Genomic DNA, 22002 nt, shown 5'->3' with positions numbered 1-22002 from the left:
GGGTCACACGGCGCTGGGAACACAGACCCACAAGGCACCCTGTCCAGGCTCGCTGCCGGAGGGACACGCAGAATCCCTGCCCGGCCCAACGATCCAGCTGGGGATCCTTTGCTTCCTTGCTGAAGGGACCTGCCAACACCTCGCACGCCCGGCTCCTTTCTCTAATTTCCCTCCACTCTGGCAGGGAAAACAGAGACCTTCTGACTCAGGCCTCGGCAGGCGAAAGAGCATTTCAGAGCCCCTGCAGTCGACAGGTCTGACGTGCTGGCCTCCAGGTGTTGTCTGGGCAGAAGCCAGACTTCCCCCCTCTCTCCTAGCATCCAACCCACTCTGCCAGGTGGCCCAAACGTCCCTACCCCTTTATATTGGTACGGCAGGGGCCACAAGAGGGCGCTGTTTACTGTCTCGCCAGACCTTTTTCTTCCCCTCTCAGCTGCGTGCTGTCTTGGAGTCTTGGAAGAATTGTGGCCTTGTTGTTCATTTTACAATGCCCATTCATTCTCCCAGCGGCGCTGTAGCAAGCAGCGGGGGATGTTGGTCCCTGCCTCGGTCTCTCCAACAAGAACCAATTCTTGCTCTGGGGGAACCGGGCGCCGGTGTTGGCCCGAGATGTCAGGGAGCGCAGCTGTGCCTGCATGCTGTTTGCGATCGCCTCTGCTGAAGGACGGCTGCCCACGGTGGAACCAGAACAAGCGACCCTCAGAAAACGTGCGGGTTCTGCATCGCTCATGTCCCCCCGGGTATGTCTACACTAGAAAGTTAGTTCGAACTAACGGACGTTAGTTCGAACTAACTTTCCTATGCGCTACACTAGCGCTCCGCTAGTTCGAATTTGAATCGAACTAGCGGAGCGCTTAGTTCGAACTAGGTAAACCTCATTTTACGAGGACTAACGCCTAGTTCGAACTAGCTAGTTCGAACTAAGGGCTGTGTAGCCCTTTAGTTCGAACTAGTGGGAGGCTAGCCCTCCCCAGGTTTCCCTGGTGGCCACTCTGGCCAACACCAGGGAAACTCTATGCCCCCCTCCCGGCCCCGGACCCCTTAAAGGGGCACGGGCTGGCTACGGTGCCCGTGCCAGGTGCAAGCCTGCCAGCACCCAGCTAGCAGACCCTGCACCTGGCACGGCACAGAGCCACCCACCCGATGCCCCCCAGCCCACCCCCTCTTGCCGGGACCAGGCTGGCGGCTCCCGGGAGCTTGCCCTGGACCGCAAGAGGCGGGCACCTTCCTGGGCTAGTGCGGACATCGTGGACCTCGTCCACGATCTCCGCACTAGGCACAGGAAAGTGGCCGTCTAGGGCAGGAGAGCTGCCAGCCTGGCCACCCAGGACCAGGTGTGCATGAAAATCAAGGGGGTCCACTGAGACCCCCGACACTGAGCCCTGAGCTTACAATGGCCGTCCTGGGTCAGACCAAAGGTCCATCTAGCCCAGTAGCCTGTCTGCCCACAGCGGCCAACCCTAGGGACCCTGGAGGGGATGGACCGAAGACAATGACCAAGCCATTTGTCTCGTGCCATCCCTCTCCAGCCTTCCACAAACTTTGGGCAGGGACACCACTCCTACCCTCTGGCTAATAGGACTCCATGGACCCAACCTCCATGACTTGATCTCACTTCCCTTTAAACTCTGTTTTAGTTGTAGCCTTCACAGCCTCCTGCAGCAAGGAGTTCCACAGGTTAACTATTTGCTTTGTCAAGAACAACTTTCTCTTACTAGTTTCAAGCCTGCTACCCATTCCTTTCCTTTGGTGTCCTCTAGTCCTTCTTTATGGGAACTCATGAAGAACTTTTCTGAATGCACCCTCTCCACCCAACCCCTGCTTTTACAGACTTCTATCCTGTCCCCCCTCCGTCTCCTCTTTTCTAAGCTGAACAGTCCCAGTCTCTGTAGCCTCTCTTCATCTGGGACCTGTTCCCAACCCCTGATCATGTTAGTTGCCCTCCCCTCTCCCAGCCTTTCTCTTCCCCTCTCCCACCTCCTTTTCCCAGTCTCCCCCAGTTTTTTTCAATAAAGACAGAGTCAATGTTGGAAGAAACGTTATCTTTATTTTGTACATCAAGAAGAAGGGGGGCTAGGGAAGGGCAAGTGGAAGGAGGTGAGGGAGGAATGGGGTACGAGCCCCCGATGGGGAGGACTGGGCTGGCTCTGCGGGCTTCTGGGGGTGGAAGCTCTCCTGCAGCCCCCCAATTACTCCCTCTCCCCAGATGGCAGCCTGCGGCAAGTGCAGCCGGGCTGATGGCCGAGTGCTGTGATGTGCCCAGTGTGGGCACTCAGGGCACTCCAAGCCAGAACTTCTTTGCAAGCGGGGCACCCCTTAGAACTGTGTGTCCGGGGTGGGGGTCGGGACCCTTTAAGCGCAGCCCTCGGCTAGCCTGAGACAGTATCTCCATGCTCTAAGTCCTCCTTTTATGCCCTGCCGGCACTGCTTCCGGCCATCCTTAAGCCCTGTTCAGAGTCCACTCAATGTGGACTTACTAGTTCGAACTAGCAAAACGCTAGTTCGAACTAGTTTTTAGTTCTAGATGCGTTAGTTCGAACTAGCTTAGTTCGAATTAACTAATTCGAACTAAGTTAGTTCGAACTAGCGCTGTAGTGTAGACGTACCCCCCTTTGGAAACCAACGTGCAGGGCCCCCGTGCTGCACTTGCTCACAGAGGGGTGATATTTCCTCTCACTTTCCTGCTTTCCCTTGCCCATGGAGTATCTCCAGTCCTGCCCCAGCACCGGGGAGAAATAATTCCTCTTTGTCACCACCCACAGACTTCAACACCCGTTAAGTCCACCCGTGAGAGCTGGGAATTATTACCCCTCTCCCCTTTACACACAGGGCCAGAAACACCAAGACTGAGAGATGGACATATAGCAAGGGAGTGGAAGTGTCAGGAAACAAACCCAGGAGTCCTGGCACCTAGTCCCCCGGCCAACTCTTCAGGGATTGCTCCAGGAAGTGCTCAGAGATTCGCCCTCCTCTCCAGTCACTTCTCCGTTCACAGCAGACATCAATCAGTGTCGCAGAAGGCAAATGATCAGTTTTCACTTGAGGTCTCCAGGAGGGATACGAATGTATAACCGGTTAACTGGTTACCCAGGAAGCATCACTGTTACGGGGTGATGCTTACTGAGTACTGGTTAACCAGTATCCAGAAGCAGACCCAACCCGCAGCCTGCCACGGAAGAGGGCTGCTCCACTCCTGGGAGGGGTGGGCAGGCGCAGGAGCCGGCAGCCCCACAGGCTGAGGACTGCTCCAGCTGGGCCAGCATGGTCCCATTTGGGATCCCACTTAATCACTTTACATTACCCCACATCCACAACAGGCCCCGACCCCACAGCTTCCACTGGCCCCAGTTCTCCATTACTGATCAATGGGAGCTACAGGAGCAGTGTCTGCAGGCAAGGAGACAGCACATGGAGAACCCCATGTGCTGACCCGCCTAGGGGCTGCAGGTACATGCCAGCCACTTTACACTAGAGATGTAAAAACCAGGGTTTTACAACTCTAGTGCCCAGTTGCCATCAGTGCTCCCTGTAATCTTTTCCATCCACGTGTACATTTTTCCATCCACATGCAGAATAATTTTTTTCTGTGCACCAAGGTATGTGCACCACCATTAGAAACAAAAAAAACAACCCTATCTGTGGGTTCTCTGCTAATCTATTGGGCGGCATTGGAAACTCCCCTGAGCGGCTGGCTGTACAAGCACACAACTTACAGGGAATACCGGCTGCCGTCCTCAGCAGCCCAATGAAATGGGTGTGTTGCCAGGTGACTTAGCCAGAGCCTCAGGCATTGAAACAGAGTCTCAATGTTTGGTCTTGGAGGTGGTAAAAACTAGTCGCCTGCCATTAACCCTCCGTTTACTGATAAGGGAGTGAAATTCCTGCCCAGGCAAGGCCAGCTGAAGTCCTACTCACTACAGGGTTTGCCCGCTGCATGCCGGCGAGTCTCACCCCAGGTACAACATTTTTCTGACCTCACAATGAGGCCGCATCAGGACACTCTGGGATGCAGAACCACTCTTTGGGGTGCAGCTCAGAACTCTGCAAATTCCCTGCTCTAACCCTCCCAACAGCTGCCCAGCCCACAGCTAAGGCATTCGCTGAGCTGCCATTTCTGGGAGCACTTTGACAGCAAGTTGCCTGCCACTGGGCTCTCAGTTAGATCGCTCACATGCCAGGAAAAATGCCATGACACGATGGGCCAGCAATGTCCCACGGCCCAGTGAGACTCTCAGGCAGGCCTCCCGCCTGGCACGGACCCACATGCCGCTCAAAGCAGCCCGCTGCTGGGGCCCACATGCTCTCTGCATGACATGCAGCCCTGAAGCAGGAGGCCTCCGCATGCTGCCCCTGCACCCAGCACAATCCTCGTAGCTCCCATTGGCTGGAAACTGGCCAATAGGAGCTGCCTGGGCTGTGCCCCCTGGAAAAGGAGTGCAGGTGCTGGCCCTGGCAGATGGCTGCTTTGAGTGGCGTGTGGGGCCATGGCAGGTGGGGAACCTACCTGGGGTCCCACTGGGCTGCTGGCTGGGAGTTGCCTAGGATAAAGGCCTCCCAGTAAGAGCCTGCACCTGGCATCCCACCCCCCACCCCCATATACCACAACTCCCTGCCCCAGGTGACTACCCAAGCCCTCTGCACCCCCTTGTACACCCCTGCTTCTGGTCACAACTCCTAGACCTTGCATCCCGAACCCCTCCCCCAAATCAGAATCCTCTGTTGTATCCATGCCCTCTCCCAGACCCTGCACCCCAATTCCCTGCTCCAGGCTACAACCCCCTTCTGCACCCAACCCCTATCCCAGACCCCACACCTCCTCCATTAATATTACAGAAGAGTGCGGCCCTGGACAACTTCCCAAACTCCCCATCAAAATTAGTTCCCACCCCTAATTTACAGGGATGGGAATCCCCTCACCAGATGTGCTGTGGGTCAGCTCACAGTCTCTGCCCCATCTGTAAAGTAGGGTATTAACCTTCCACCCTCCTGACTTGCCTATTTAGCTTGGAAGTACTTTGGGGAACACAGCGGCTTCCCCTATGGGTAAGGAAAGTGCCTAGTGCCAGCCAATCTCCACTGAGGTCTGCAATATAATGGCATTTGTTTTGCATGCCGTATCAAACTCTTATCCCGATTATTCTGTAACATGTTTTAATCAGCCGAGGAGTCCTCCCACCCCTGGGATTCCCCCGGGCACATGCACTTGCTCTGCAAGCAACCCAACGCACTCCGGCGATTTACAACAGGCTGCGTCTTTGTGCGAGGCCATAAAGGCAGAGGTTGTGAGGTGAGGCAGTCGCGCCCCGATCAGCAACAACCCCCGGTGGATCCAGCCTTGCCGTGCTGGGCACTGTCATTTTATTCCGCAGCCCGAGTGGTAAACCGACCCGAAAAGCTGTAATTGTTTTAAAGAAAAATGCATTTACGCAGGGAGGAAAAAAAAATAAGAATCATCTCTTTGTAGGCGCGCAGCGATAATCTAGAATGCAAGGATTGTTCCGCTGCTCAGCGGCACAGGAAGATTATCTTATCTGCGTCCTGCTGTCAGTGGAGCCCGGGGTTTCGAGGCGATCGTATTTCTCTGCAAAGCTATTTAGTCGCAGAGACAGGTGCATCAGTCTTCGGGGCACATGCCTGGACAACAGCGCCATTATCAAGACCCCAAATTCCATTCCAGGAGTGAGCAGCATGGTAATACCCAGTGATTAATGAAGTGCCTGTTCGCCACGGAATTTCACTCACTTATCTGGAATATAAATGAAGAGGCATTTGGGTTCTGATGGGGGGGACCGGAGGCGTCTAGCGATGACAAGGCCGCGGCTCCACCCATGGCAGCCAGTGTAGCTGTGCACTCACAGCAGGAAGGCACACAGTGCCAAAACACAAGAGGAATCTCCGCATCAGGGCGTTGTGACCAGGCTGTTCCCTTACTGGAATGGCCCAGCGTTTTCTCTCATCAGTGCTGCTCTTCTGCAGGGACAGGGCGAGTTCTCCGGGTCATAGAACAATAGGGCTGGAAGAGACCTCGGGGGGTCATCAAGTCCAACCCCCTGCCCAAGGCAGGACCAGTCCCAACTAAATCAACCCAGCCAGGGCCCTGTCGAGCCGAGACTTAAAAACCTCTAGGGATGGAGAGTCCACCACCTCCATAGGTAACCCATTCCAGTACTCCAGTACTGTGAACAGCCTCTCTCCATCCTCTTTGGAACCTCCCTTCAGGAAATTGAAGGCTGCTATCAAATTCCCCCTCGCTCTTCTCTTCTGCAGACTAGCCATGTGTCTAGCGCCTCAGGAGGGAACAAAGATCCAGAGGAGTCGGGAGGGAGACGGAGCGCAACATACAGCTTGAAGAGGAAACCCAGAGTGGGAAGTTCAGGAAGGCAGATGATATTTCTTGGGTTTGGTGGTTGTCCATCACAACCACCAATCACAGCCAAGGATTTCAGACATTGGAGAGTCCCAGGCATGCGACTCAAACCCCGGAAAAATGTCGCACTCTCTCAGGGCTGTGGTTAAGTCAGCCTGACCCCTTCTATCAACAGAAGCAGCCTCTAGCTACCTCAGAGGCTATGTCTAGACTGCAGGTTTCTTTTGGAAGAAGCTTTTCCGGAAGAGATCTTCTGGAAAAACTTCTTCCAAAAGAGAGCGTCTACACAGCAAAAGCGCAACAAAAAAGCGATGTGGAACGAGAGTGTCCACATTGATTGAACGCTATCTCGCATTTCAGTTGTGATTACTGTGGACGGACCTGTGCTTTTTCCTGGAGGCCTCTTCTTTTGAAAAAACACTCTCTTCCGTGTCCACACACGTCTTTTTCCGAAAAAGCCTTCCTTGAAGAAGGAGGTTTACCGCCGTTGGAAAAACCCCTCCATTCTTTCGACTTTTTGTCGACAGAACGCAATAGCAGTGTGGACGTAAGTATTGTTTTTTTAGGAAAAATGGCCATTTTTCCGGAAAAACACTGCAGCGTAGACATACCTTGAGAAGGGGATTAACTCTGTGGATGGAAAAACCCCTTCTGTAGGAGGCGGCCACATTTCAGCAGCATAGCTGCACTGTTGCAGCCACAGAGCCAAAGTGACTCAGATCTTGCATCAGTAAAAGGACACAGAACCAAAACCATCTTGTTAGTCTTTAAAGTGCTGCATAGTCCTGTCTTTTGTTACAGCACCAAAAAGCGGTGTGTGCAAGCACTCAAGTGTGCCTGCTTGCTCTGCACCAGCTGGGGGGGAAGTGGGGAATATTTAAGAATCAGTGAAGGAAACAAGATTCTTCCCTCACCCCTCCCATCAATTTAAAACGCCCATATCAGACTGGTGTCCACGCCTGCCTCAGACAAGAATAGACCAAGACACAGCTCAAAATACTCTTTGGTGGGTGTTACTACGGTGGCTAAAATAGATCTTTTTTGGGAAAATTTTAGAAAGGACCCAAAAAACCCTATTATTTTGGGGGAACTTTTTTTTTGCTGAACTATTCCATTTTCCTGCTGAAACGTAACTTGAAATTCGTTGTCGCTGTTCTTCCCCATTTTCCCCCTCCCCTTTTCACTGGAAAAGCGGGAATGTGGAAAACCTGAAAACATCAGAGTGAATGTTAAAAAAACTCAAATCAATGGTTTTTGTTTCCGGCTGATAAAAAAAATAGGTATATGTTGAACAAGTCAAGCATTTGCACAAAAAGCTTTAGCATTGTTCAAAAGGCCATTGTTGGAGGAAGGGGGAGGGATACCGCAACCTTTTGATGGCAACATTTCAGTCAGCTGTAGGCATCACACATATGTTCTGCCATATGGCTATGCAAGGATGGATGGTTTTGTCGTTAATGCTCCCAACTGGGAGCCAGGACTCCTGGGTTCTATTCCCAGCTCTCCCACTGTTTGGCTGCAAGTTGCTTCCTCTCTCTCTTCGTGCCTCGGTGTCCTCCGCTGTAAAATGAAGGTGGTGACGTTGCCCTGGCTCAGAGAAGAGACGAGCAGTGGAAATTCATCATTGCTTGACAGACACTTGCCGATTTGGGGCGGGAAGATGGGCAAATTATGATTTTGATGATAAAAGTCCCAGATTTTGAAGCAGATTTTTAAGAGCAGCTTAGCTAGCCATCTATCAGGGATGGTCGAAGATCAGCGGTCATCAACTAGTGGGTCAGGATCTCCTGGTAGATCCTGGAGCCTCTGACTGGTTTGGCCAAGAGGCTGTCAAGTGCCAGCACTTCAGCTGCCCCTCCCTCCGCCCAGAAGCAGAGGGAGAGGAGGGGGCTGATGTCAAGATGCCCTTTCTCCCACCCCGTCTATCTCCACAGAGCAGAGAGAGGTCACAACGGGACTTGGCTGGCTGCTTTTGGGAGTGGTGCAGGGCCAGGACAGGGGTGAGTCTGCCTTGGCCCCACTGCACCACCACCCGAAGCCACTGGAGGTCAGCATTGCGCAGTCTGAGCCCACATCCTGAACCCCTCTCCCCCAGTCATGAACCCCTCCTGCACTCCAACCCCCTGCCCCAGCCCCCCTGCATCCAAAAACGCCCTCTAGCATTCCAACTGCCTGCCCCAAGCTCAGCTCAGAGCCCCTCTCGCACTCTAAATCCCTTAATCCAAGACCAGAGCCTGCACCCCAACCCTCTGCCCCTGCCTGGTGAAAGTGAGGGAGGATGGGGGAGGGAGGGAGGATGGAGTGAGCAGGGGCGGGGCCTCAAAGAAGGGACATGAAGGAGGTGGAGACGAGGGTATTTAGGTTTGAGGTAGATCTTGGATTGTACTGAAATTCAAAAAGTGATCTTGTGCTTAAAAAGGTTGGAGACCACTGGTCTAGATCATAGGTTCCCAAACTGGGGGGCGTGAAGAAATTCCAGGGGAGGAGAACTCGAAAGAGACTGGTCTGTGCAACTTGGGCTGGCTGGGGCGGGGGCGGGAAGGACGGGAGGATGGAGCGTTCCGGGCAGACTTCAAAATGGCCATCTTAAAAGGGCAATGCCTGCTCTTAAAGGGGCAACTTTTTTTTTTTTTGCTCAGCAAGTTTTGCTGCTATTTTTTGGGTGTGTGTGTGCGTGAGTGAGAGATTCTCGAAAATAAAAGACGGGGCATGATGCCAAAAAGTTTGGAAACCACTGATAGTACTGGTCCTGCCATGAGGGCAGGGGACTGGACTCAATGACCTCTCGAAGTCCCTTCTAGGGCTAGTGTTCTATGATTCTATGGTTCCTGGCGACACTTTAGGCCAGACTCCCAGAGGATTTAAATGGGCATTGTTCCATCGCCCCCAACAGAGCTGCGCCCTTTGAAATGGGCAGGTCAGCCAAGAGAGAGGCTCAAGGAGCACTTGTGAAAGATTGTTCAACTATTTCATCAGATGGATTAATGGCAAATTTAAAAAAACCCAACCCCTGGGGAAAGTAGCTTTGATGGGCTAAGATGAACCTTCTGAGGGGGGCCATGATGAGATGCAGGCTCCATGCCATGGCGACAAAAGGGTACTAGACAATTCGGTATTTTAATGATCAAGGGTCCTTGATGCTACGTTAGAGGTTTATATGCCTATTAATTAATGCTAAATTACAGCCTCTCAGAAGCTTCACTTTCCATGTGGGATTCTTCAGACAAAGTATTTTTCATTAACGTCAAAGCCAGAGGACATTCGTCCTGTCAATCAGTTCCTATTTGTTCCTATTTGTCTGTCACAAATTCATTCAGTGTCTGGGAATGTGCCCCGTTGGCCTAGATCCCCTTTCAAAGTCCCTGGTTGCAGGCGCGAAGGGACAATCAAAGAAAAGTCCCCCCTCGCCAGATGGATTTTAAGAAGGTGAAACTGGCGAGCTGGTTCCCAGCAGGGCAAGGCTTTGCACTGTCCCATGCTTTCTTCGTGATCATGCTCTCTTATGGTGTCTTCCTGTCACCCTGCACGGGATCTCCTGCCCACTCTGTCGGGGTCCTTTTGGAGTAGCAGGGGAAGGACACATCCTAAATTTATTGCTTCCCTTTTGCAGCCACCTCTGGGGAAGCCAGCGGGCGCTTTGCAGCTCTGAGAATCACAGAGCTGCGTGTTTTCCAATGAGGAAGGCCATTTGCTACATCACATAGGCTTAGCAGAATGAACTCCTACACAGGGCCACCAGGTAAGTCCTCTGCCTCACCGGATTGACATCCTCTTAGAAATGACTAACAAAGGACTATGGGCAAACCCAGCCCCGCCCCTTCTGCCTGAGGCCCGCCCCTGGAGCCAAGCCCCGCCTCGTCTAATCCTTCCTGGCCACCCGGAGGACCAGGGCTGCCATGCTGTGGGCCCAGCCCCAGCCCTCCCCAACAGCCGGGAGCTGGACTGGCACACCATGGCTCCAGCCCTCCCGGGCAGCCTGGGCATGTAAGCACTTTAGGGAAGGCTGGGCCTTCCCTTGCCTACATCACCGGACACCCCAACAAACCACCCTGCCAGGAAAGCCTGCTGGGAGTTCTGTTCATCGGTTACACAGAGGCACTAGGGGGCAGGACTCCGGGATTCCATTCCCAGTTCGGAGAACGATTTCCTATGAGACCTGGGGCAAGTCACTTGCAAAATCTGTCCTTGTGTAGAAGAGCTCAGTGTGTTACTTACAGCCAGATTCAACGTGCTGGAAAACACCTTGCACCGTGCCGGGAGCTGGATTTCCGAGGGGTGAAGCACCCACTGCTACTACCGACGCCAGTGGGGGCTACTCCGGCCCTCTCCCCATCAGGCCTGACAGCCCCTCGGTCTAGGTCTGCTCCATCTGTAAAACGGTGGCAACCACACCCAGGTTCACGTGGGCATTTGGGAGTTTGGTCAGCGGTTTGAGGAACAGATTGACAGACTCCAAGGCCAGAAGCATTCCTTGGATCATCTCGTCCGGCCACAGAACTTCCCCAGACTAATCCCTAGAGCTGATCTTTCAGAAAAACAGCCACTCCTGACTGAAAAATGGCCAGTGATGGAGGTTCCCCCACACCCCGGTAAAATGCGCCACGGGGTAATTACACTCAGTGTTCCAACATTAAGCTTCATTTTCAGAATGGATTTGTCTAACTTCAACTTGCAGCCATTGCGTCATGTCAGACCAGTGTTTCTTAAACTTTTTAAGACCGAGGAACACCGAACAATCATTTTTTAAAATACGGAACACCAAGGATTTTTTGTTGAGCCAAAAAAAAAAAAAAAAAAAAAAAAAATTAAAAGTGGCCATTTTGAACTCTTCTCCGCGGCACACCTCCAACTGCCTCGCAGCACACCGTTTAAGAAACACTGCGTTAGACTTTCCTCTGCTAGACCGAAGAGCCTGCTGTTCCTTATTTGTTCCCCAGACAGGTACATAGAGGCAGTAATCAACTTCCCCCTCTCTCCGGTCAGATGGAGATCTTTGAGTCTGTTGCTATCAGGCATGGTTTCTAATCCTTTAACCCTTCTCGGCAGAGGCTCTGGAGGCTGATGCCCTACTCAGAAGGCCACTGGGACCCCCCACACACACTTCAGCTGATGCCTTATCCTCCTTCCCTTCAGCTGATGGTAGCTCCCGTCCTGGAGGGATGATAGGAGTTACTATAGAGAACTTTCTGGGTGTCTGGCTAGTGAGTCTTGCCCACATGCTCAGGGTTTAGCTGATGGCCATATTTGGGGTCGGGAAGGAATTTTCCTCCAGGGTAGGTTGGCAGAGGCCCTGGAGGTTTTTCGCCTTCCTCTGTAGCATGGGGCACAGATCACAGCTGGAGGACTCTCTGCATCTTGGGGTCTTCAAAGTATTTGAAGGCTTCAATATCTGAGCTATAGGGGAGAGGATTATTCTAGGAGGGGGTGGGTGAGATTCTGTGGCCTGCACTGTGCAGGGGGTCAGACTAGATGATCATAATGGTCCCTTCTGACCTTAAAGTCTATGAGTCTAACCTCTCTCCTCCTGAACATCCTTCTTGGGACGCCGGGCACAGGATCCAGCAGTGGTCGTGCCGGAGCTGAACGCAGAGGTTAAATAACCTCTCCACGCCCACCCAGGATGGCACTACTGCTTTGGCCGCTCTCTGCCACACGGAGCGTGTAGGTTTGAAGCTCCTAGATGTGGCTTCTCCTCCTCTCCCTGGGGGGCAAATGCTTCTGAGCGCTGCCCATTCACTGGTTGCTGCTCCCGTCACCATTCACTTGGAGAGTCGGGGAAGGCGTCCTACAGTCTGTGCCTGGCAACCCACGGCATCAGTCACCTCTAACGTGGGGCTCTCGGCAACCAGCCATCCTGCCCAGGGAGCCACACCGAACCAGCCACCTCCCAAGGGACGGCACCAAGCCAAACACACCAGGAGGAAGGTAGCGGCCATCGTTGTTTCGAGAGGGGCACTTTGGAACCTGCAGCATGAAACCGTTGCCTCTACCCTCCATGCCGCCGCCGCCGCGAGCCATCCAGCGCTGAGCGGGAGCAGACCTGAGCGACGTTGCCTGAGAACGTGTTGAATTGTTTGGGCTGCAGAGTTCCCAGAATGCAGGGAGATGTGGCCTGCGCTGGTTACGTGAACTGTTTGCAGCAGGAGGTCCCATACGTACGATGGGATGCCGTCTGTCCCTTGCCTCTATGGATTTAAGCCAGTCACATGGCCTATGCGACTGAGGGTCTGAGCAGTTCACAATCTTTTAAACACATAGGCTGTGTCTACACTGGGCCACTTATTCTGGAAAATCAGCCGCTTTTCCGGAATAAGCTGCGAGCTGTCTACACTGGCCCTTGAATTTCCGGAATAGCAATGATGCTCTACTGTACAAAATCAGCCGCTATTCCAGAAAAACTATTCTGCTCCCGCTCGGGCATAAGTCCTTATTCCGGAACACTGTTCCGGAAAAGGGCCAGTGTAGACAGCCCAGTAGTCTTTTCCAGAAAAAAGCCCCGATCGTGAAAATGGCGATAGGGGCTCTTTTCCGGAAAAGCGCGTCTACATTGGCCACAGATGCTTTTCCGGAAAAAGGGCTTTTCCGGAAAAGCAGCCTGCCAATGTAGATGCTCCTTTTCCGGAAAAACTGAAAACGGAATAGTGTTCCGTTTTAAGCAGTTCCGGAAATTCATGCCAGTGTAGACGTAGCCATTGAGTCTCCCACCAAGAAGGGCAATGCTAGTCCTCCTGACTTCACAGACGGGGGACTGAGGCACAGGCAGACTGAGGCCAGGTCTACGCTGAAAGGGAAGCATGACTCAAGATACGCAACCGCAGCCACGTTAATTACATAGCTGGAGTCGACATACCGTGTTTCGAGTTTCCCCACCATCCCCACAGTGGGGGGCCGATGGAAGCAAATGCTCTCGTCAGCTTCCCTTACTCCTTGCAGGAGCAGGAGGACCGGCTGCTGACGGGGGGGGGGCCCCTCTGAGGTCAATTTAGCGAGTTTGAATGAGAGTGTGGTGAGCAAGTGCATGAACAGAAGTGCGGTGCGCAAGACACGAGAAGTCATTCTTCCGCTCTGCTCTGCGCCGCGCCGATTAGGCCTCCGTTGAAATGTGGTGCCCAGAACTGGACACGATACTCCAAGAAAGATGTGGAGAAACTGGAGAAGGTCCAGAGAAGAGCAACAAAAATGACGAAAGGTCTAGAGACTATGAGCTGTGAGGGAAGGCTGAAAGAATTGGGCTTGTTTAGTTTAGAAAAGAGAAGGCTGAGGGGGGACATGAGAGCAGCTTTCAAGTATCTAAAAGAGCGTTACAAGGAGGAAGGGGGAAAAATTGTTCTCCTGGGTCTCTGAGGATAGGACAAGAAGCAATGAGCTTAAATTGCAGCAAAGGAGGTTTGGGTTGGACATTAGGAGAAACTTCCTACGTGGCAGGGTGGTTAGACCCTGGAACAAATTGCTTAGGAGGGTTGTGGAATCGCCATCACTGGAAATATTTAAGAGCAGGTTAGACAGACACCTGCCAGGGATGATCTAGACCAGGGATGGGCAAAAGTGGGCCAGATGCAGCCCGCCAAGTGAGTTGATCCAGCCCACAAAGGCCCTGCCTCTCCCCAGGTCCCCAGGCCAATCAGGGGGAAGCACGTGAAGTCTCCTCCCACCCTGCCCCCACCTGCAAGGTGCTTAGAAGTGCCACATGCTCCTGGCAGGGCGGGAGGGGACTTTGCGCACTCCCACTGCCCTCAAGCCCTGATTGGCCTGGGGGGCGGGAGCATGCAAAGTTTCCTCCCGCCTGCCAGGGGTGTGGCGCTTCTAAGTACCGCATGCTCCTTGCAGGACGGAGGCAGGATGGGAGGAGACTTTGTGCACTTCCCCCAGGCCAATCAGGGCTTGGGGGTGGGGGAAGCGCGTGAAGTCTCCTCCCACCCTTCAAGAGCTCAGCACTTGAAGTCAACCGCTAGCTGCTGCTCAGTTGGCGGTTGACTCTAAGCGCGGCGCTCCCTTGCAGGGTGGGGGCAGGGAGCGAGAGACTTCACGTGCTCCCCCTCCCCAGGCTCTGATTGACCGGGGGGCAGCAGAGGGGAGCACGTGAAGTCTCCTCCCATTGCCAGGGGCATGGGTACCTAGAGGGAACCATCAGCTGTTCTGAACAGCTGGCAGTTCTCTCTGGGCGCACACCCCCACCCCTCCCAGACCAATCAGGCTCTGTGGATGGGGAAGCATGGAAGAGTCCTAGCCCCGCCCCTTCCACCTGAGGCCCTGCCCCTTCTGCCTGAGGCCCCGCCCCTTCCAGGGTGGCCCAGGGCCACTTCAACAGTTCTGAAGTGCCCCCCGTTCAAAAATTATTGCCCACCCCTGATCTAGATGGTGCTTGGTCCTGCTGTGAGGGCAGGGGACTGGACTTGATGACCTCTCGAGGTCCCTTCCCGTTCTAGGGTTCTATGATCACGGCAGTGTCAATCTTCCGTTTAGTGAAGACATGGTCTGAGTGACTAATCCAAGGAATTGTACCTGGCTCTCCCAAGTCTCTGCCTCTCACCCTAGCCACTGGGCCATCCTTCCCCTTTAGACCCCTTCACAACAGTAGACACTTAACTTACATCTAGCACTATCATTTCACTTTGTGAACACTCATTTGTCCGTCCCCATAATACCCATGGGAAGTAGGCCAGCCAGAATTATCCCCATGTTACAGATGGAGAAACTGAGGTACAGAGAAACAAAGTGACTTCCCTTCTCCTTGTCAGAGGTGGGAAGTGAACCTAGGCATCCGGGCTCCTAAACCCCTGAAACAAGCCTCCAGACAACTCTCCACTCTAAAGCCGAGAGTTTCGCGGCTGTTTCACCTCACCATGGGCCTGGTATTCCAAAGAACAATCTAATGCTTGGAGTTTTGAAAAGGCATCCGGAAGCGGGCCAGGCCATGCTTAGCTATTCTGTGGCGCCTGGAGGCTCCAGTCACCCGCTTGCACTGCAGATAGCGAAAGGCACGGTCTCGGCGTCTCTTTGCTCCGTCAAGCAGATTGGCAGAGGACAGCGTGTTATTAGCACACGGAGAACTTCGCTAGCAGCACAAAATGGCTCCTTTTGCTGGGTGATGCTGAACGGTTCTGACATTTTGATGCCACCTGGGAATACTCGTGCGTTGACTTCAAAAAAGTACCCCCCCTAACTTTCTTCCAACTTCCGCCGTCACAGACGTCGGACGGGAAGAGCCCTTGTTAGTCTCCTCTCACAGATGCGTGCTGGATTGTACCCCCTACAGTCTATTCACCCTGGCATCTGGCACACCTCTGGGAAAGTAAAATGCAGCACAACGAACTTGTCCCGGCCTATGCTAACCGCTGCGCGACTGAAGGATCTGTGCATTGAGGGCGTACGTACCTATTCCCAGGCCTGAGGGCTGCCTGGGTCAGACGCAATTTTCATGTACAGATTCCAGCAGAACTAATCGGAATGCCCTGGCTGCCTTCTATGCCCAGCTCCGGAGAGAACTCCTATGCCAGCAGAGAAGCCGTCCTGGACACAGTGCGTTCAGAGAGCAAATGTCTCGGCTTTATAGTCAATTCCTATTGACTCAAATTACTCAGTGTGTCCCCGGGATGTTCCTCTTGATATAAATAGATCTCCTCGCTGAACTTCCTGCCAGCCACCGAGGTCAGAATTGGGAATTCAGAGGGACAGCGTCTGTTTGGACTGTTCCTTCTGCGACTGCAGGTTTGCGAGATGCAGTTTGATCTTGGTGAGCTGCCGCACGGCCTCAGCCAGCGACTGCTTCCTGAGTCGGGATGTAAAAGCCCGTTTAATTGGTGAACCGCTTAAACATGATGTTCTAGCGCCCTTCCCCCCTCCCATAACCATGGACAAGGGCTTCTCTGGCTTGCTGGTTGGAGGAGCCCCTTCCTGCCGTGGGCTGTTCCCAGCCTGCAGCTGGTGGGGAATTCTTCCAGCCCATACCGGTTACCCAGAACTGGTAAGCCTTACCTGGCAAGGTTGAGGCTTACCGGTTAACCACTCACATCTCTACTCCAGATCACGAGTGGCCATCAAGAGCGAGCCGCCGGGGAGAATTTGCTTTGCTCTGGCTGGGTCCATGAGAGTCATGACCTGACCGGCACGCAAAGGATTACAGCTCTGCAGTGGCAGGCAACTCTCCCTCCACGCTGGTCCCGTGTGTGGGGGGGGGGGGGGATGTTACGGAGCCTTTCGCGGGACAGAGTAAGAGCTTGTGGCCGGAAGGTGCGAGTTCCCTGACTTGCACGGTGGGACAAGTTGTGCCCTTCCTTGCACCAAGCCCGAACGTGACCCAGCCTAAAGCGCAAATGGCTTCTCCTTTTCCCCATTAGCGTCCACCGGAGGCTCGGCTGCCTGACGGAATCGCCCGGCTGTCGCCATAGCAGATTAGACCGGAAAAGGAGATAAGGAAACGCCAGCCTGACTTCCCCTGGTGCAACGAAGCAATAAATGGAGGCTGGAGGCCGGCAGCCCTCCAAGAAAAGGCCTTTGCTGTCATCCTCTGTAAAGCCGCCAGGCTAGAGGGGGCCTCTGGACTCTCTGCCCCCCATCCCTCCTCTCTGAGTCATCCCTCCCTTCCTCCAGGTGGCAAATTTCCTCCTGATTCCTGCAGAACCTGGTCCTGCCTCAACCCGGCAGTTCCAGCTCCAGGGCTTCTTCGGCCTCTGCTCTGCAGCTGGGACAGTGCAGCTGCTGCAGGAAGCCAGACCAGATCCAACTAGGGCTGCCAGATAGTTTCACAAAAAATACCAAAGATGGCAGGAAAAAAATTGGTTGAGCAAAAAAAAAAAAAACACCGCACCAAAAAAAAAAAAAAAAAAAAAAAAAAAGGTCACAGTCCCTTTAAATCCCCATGCTCCCCCTGCCCCCACCGGATGCTGCAGGGGAAGAATGTCCCAAGTGACCTTCCATCTGAGCAATTTACATGTCCGGTATTTTCTGGTTTTTTTACTGGACAGATGCCGCAAATACCAGTCTGTTCAGGCCAATACTGGTCACCCTGCAACCCTAGATCCAACCTGATGCTCTACTAGGTTCCTCAACCTCCCCCTAGGCAAAGAGGGAGCAGAGCTGTTTAAGGGCTGCCCAAGTGGGATGTAATAAGGACCCTACCGGGCCCAAGGTCTAGCCCCCACACGGTGGCACCTGAAGTCTGTGGACACCGACGGTCAGGCCCAAAGGAGCAGCCTGTGACAAAGTGGGGCTTGCATTCGCTCTGGACTGTTGCATGTGATTTTTACTGTCCTGTGGTAACTCTGTGTGTGTGCCTCAGTTTCCCTGGGCACTGCACCAACACCTAGGTGGGGATGGGAATTTTGGGGTGACTCTCCCTGAGGGAGGCTGCCCCAGTAGTGACAGCACATACACAATAGCTGAGGCTCTCTGTAACATGAGCCTGGTGCAACCAGGTGACACCTTTTGCTTTGGAAGCTGGACAAAGAAGGTGGGGCTTCCTGCAGGACTGGGGTGGGTTGCTGAGTGTGTGAGTGAGTCTCAGCTGGGCTTAGGGAAAAAGGAGGGGGCCCAGGCTCCACCCCCCTCCCCCAGATGGGTGGTACTGACGGCTCCTGGTTCCTCTGCTGACAAGTCTGTATCTCTGTGAACTAATCGACCTTCCGTTCTACCTGCCGGCTGAGAGTCCTCTCTGGCTGCCCATGGGGCAGGTGACCTGCCCCCACCTCTCGGTGACGCAGCCCGACTCACATTACTCAATAGGGGTCTAGACGTCCTTGAGCTGGCAGGTCTGGTGCAGCCAAGCAGCAGTTGCCAAAGGTATGAAAGTCATCCCATGCACTAGGCTGATCCTGTGGGTCTCTGGCCTGGCCCAGCTAACAGGGCCAAGATCAGCACATGCTTAAGAGCTCGGCCAGACTGATGGCAGAATGTGCCTCCACCTTGCAGGATCCAGCCCGGAGAGTCTGCACTGGTAGGAACTTGACCCAGAAAGAGGCTAAAATTGCTTTAAATTATCACTTGAAATTAGGGCTGTCAAGCAATTTAAAAAATGTAATCACAATTAATCATGCTGTTAAGCACTAACAGAATACCATTTATTTCAGTATTTTTCAAGGTTTTCTACATTTTCAAATATACCGATTTCACTTACAACACCGAGTATGAAGGGCAGCGTACTCTCTCTCTATTTTTATTACAAATATTGGCACTGAACCCCCCTCCCCGCAAAGAAATGTTGTTAAATTTCACACCTTGCAAGTACTGTACTGCAGTCTCTTTATCACAAAATCCGCAACTTACAAATGTAGAATGACGTACAACCTCCCCTCCCCCCGCCTTGCTCAGACAAGCACGTTGGTTTACATTTGCAGACGATAATGTCGACAGCTCCTTGTTTCCATTGTTGCCTGCAAGTCAGAAGAGGCGTTTGGCATGGCCACGTTGCAGCTGGTGCCATGAGATGTCCAAAGCTTCATGTCCCTTCATGCTTTGACCACCATTCCAGAGGACAGGCATCTATGCTCGTCTCTGGACCCTCTCCAATTTCTCCCCATCTTTCTTGAAATGTGGTGCCCTGGATCTATGCTCTCTCTCCCCTGATCTGCCATTAATCTGTTCCGTGACGCTGAACGTATCACCTGTTGTCCTCCCCGTGATCCATTCAATATCAGCTGGCACCACACCTTGCCCCTCATGGTTAAATGAGAAAAGACTCCTTCAGCCAGGCACCCAGGGATTGGAGGGAGCCCAGAGTGGGTTCTTGGGTGGGGGGAAGAGGTGGGGAAGATCAGGTGGTCAGAAGGGTCCAGGTCCCGTTGCTCTTGGCAGGAGCCGCTGAACTGTAAACTGGCCCAACCTATGGGAGTTTAGCACTTGTGAACACAGTGAGTGACCTAGAGGCCAGTTCCCACCAGGAAGGGAGTATCTCAGCTTCCTCTGAAGCCAAGCGGCCCTGCAGATACTCAGGAGCCCCAGTCAAAGAGAGAGCGGAGCCACCCCTTGCTGCTCTGCTCCGTGTCTTCATGCCTGCCTTGGAGACACCTCTCCCAAGGGACAGGGCTGCTGAGTCATGGTGGCCCCACCAATCCTCCGCCTGACGTCACGTGGCAACGACTTTCCTAGCGCTCCTAGCCAGGGCTGGATTCTCTGCTCCCAAGGGACCCCGAGAGGAGAGCCTGTGGCCACAGACCTTCCCACCCAACGTCAGTGGAAGGGCACTGGCTCACGGTGCAGGCAGGGATGGTGTTGCAGGAGACAGGAATTCACAATGACAGGACTACAGGCCACATGTACCAGGAAAAGCGGGGCGGGGGGGGGGGGGAGAGGGGGGCAGCCAAGGAGACTAAAGAACAGGCTGGTTGGCTTAGCTGCTAGTTCCAATTGCTTAAAAAAAAGGAACATGAGCAAAATGGCATCAGTGAAACCGCCTTCTCCTGTGGCTGGTAGTGCGGGGGGGGGGGGGGGAGGGGGGAAGCTGGGATTCTGAAGGAGGCCGTGGGAGGGTGGGACTTGGCGTTAGTGGGAGCTGGGGAAAGCCTCCCTCCCCAGAATGTTTTGGAAAACCTTCCTGTAAATAAGCAGCAATAATCACCCGCCCTTCCATAGCACATGTCATCCCTGAAACTCAAAGTCATTTACACAAGGAAGGTCAGTGTCAAACTCTGCATTGGAGAGGGGGAACGGGGCGCAGAGGGGCTCACTGAGGGGGGGGAACGGGGCGCAGAGGGGCTCACTGAGGGGGGAAACGGGGCGCAGAGGGGCTCACTGAGGGGGGAAACGGGGCGCAGAGGGGCTCACTGAGGAGGGGGAATGGGGCGCAGAGGGGCTCACTGAGGAGGGGGAATGGGGCACAGAGGGACTCACCATAGACCTGAGCTGTCAAACACAGAGGCCTACACTTATGTAGTTACATGTCTAACTAGCCACACAAGCACCACTTTGTTTTCAGCAGCGCTGAGCGCTCGGCGCTCCTGGAGTAAGTCAAGATTTTAGTGCTTCACTTTAGTAGGTTACACCGCCAGAAGGAACTACTGTGATCAGCTGGTCTGAGTGCCTGCTTACTAGGGATATAATAGTAGAGTTGATTAATCAATTAACCGATAAGCAAAAGCTTATAGGTTAAGGCTACATGCATTTACAGGAAGTCCCCGGGTTACGTACAAGATAGGGACTGTAGGTTTGTTCTTAAGTTGAATTTGTATGTAAGTCGGAACTGGTACATATTGTAGGGGAAACTCTAGCCAAACATTTCTCCAGAGCTCAGTTTTATTCTCCCGCACCTCACTTCTCTCAGTCCTTTATTCTCAAGCTGAGGTGTCTGCTGAGAAAAGCCGCTCCGCGTCTCCCTGGAGACTATAGACTAGTCAAGTAACCAATAAGAATTCGCAAGGTTACCCGACTATTCAGTTAACCGATATTTCACATCCCGATGCCTACCAGAGCTGCCCTGTAGTAATTCCTGCGTCCGCAGGCATGTTTGTCAAGTTTGGTCTAAGTGACTCGCCCGTGTTCACCCAGAGCCCAGAACTGATTTCCGGTCTCCTGGCCCTGTACCCAGCCTGTCAGGCCACAACGACGCCTCTTCAAAGAGGTGACGAGCCAGGTCTTTGACTTTCTAGCTTCTACAATTCCATCAAGTCAGAGATGTAAAAGACAAGCCCATCTCCCAGCATGTCAAGTCAGAATCTCCAATGGAGGATGAAAAAAAATCGGGACTGGCTCTCTTTCACCATTAATTATGGCAAGCCACGCCCCTCCCCACCATGTCTTCCAATTGTAACCCACACACCTAGGCTACGTCTAAACTACATTCCTTCTTCAAAAGAAGAATGTAAATGAGGCCGATCGAAAATTCAAATGAAGCATGGATTTACAAATCTCGCGCTTCAGTTGCACAATCGTGTGAGAGCGCTTTTTCGAAAAAGGGTTTTTCGAAAAAGAAACCGCAGTCTAGACTGGGTTCTTTAAAAAACAAAAAAAACAAAAAAAAAAAACCACCTTCTTCGAAAGAACCCATACACCTCATTTTTTCAGGAGTACAGGTTCTTTCAAAAGAGGATGGTTTTTTTTTTTGAAAGAACCTCATCTAGATTGTGGTTTCTTTTTTGAAAAACCCTTTTTCGAAAAAGCGCTCTCACGCGATTATGCAAATGAAACGTGAGATTTGTAAATCCACACTTCATTTGAATTTTCGATTTGAAAGAGGAATGTAAATGAGACCAATCAAAAATTCAAATGAAGTGTGGATTTACAAATCTCACGTTTCATTTGCATAATCACGTGAGAGCTTTTTCGAAAAAGAAACCACAATCTAGATGGGGTTCTTTAAAAAAAAAAAAAAAAAAAAAAAAACATCCTTTTTTGAAAGAACCTGTCCTCCTGAAAAAATGAGGTGTATGAGTTCTTTTGAAGAAGGTTTTTTTTGTTTTTTTTAAAGAACCCAGTCTAGACGGCAGTTTCTTTTTCGAAAAAACCTTTTTCGAAAAAGCACTCTCACGCGATTATGCAAATGAAACGTGAAATTTGTAAATCCACACTTCATTTGAATTTTCGATTGGCCTCATTTACATTGCTCTTTCAAAGGAGAAATGTAGTTTAGACATGCCTCTGACATGGTTCACTATCCCATGTAGTGGCACTTACACCACTTACGGCAAGAGATAAGAACAAGTGAG

At 52.6% G+C, this 22002-nt stretch overlaps 1 protein-coding gene across 8 annotated transcripts in view; it reads right to left on the bottom strand.

Moving 5' to 3' along the window:
• The window catches only part of LOC102463920 (zinc finger protein 385C), a 222628-nt gene that overhangs the window by 29898 nt on the left and 170728 nt on the right, over positions 1-22002 (bottom strand). The gene's annotated exons all lie outside the window — the stretch shown is intronic.

Source organism: Pelodiscus sinensis, chromosome 29 (assembly GCF_049634645.1).
Source record: "Pelodiscus sinensis isolate JC-2024 chromosome 29, ASM4963464v1, whole genome shotgun sequence".
Classification (NCBI taxonomy): Eukaryota; Metazoa; Chordata; order Testudines; family Trionychidae; genus Pelodiscus; species Pelodiscus sinensis.
The sequence above is the reverse complement of the archived record's forward strand: the minus strand, read 5'-3'. Positions and strand labels throughout refer to the sequence as shown.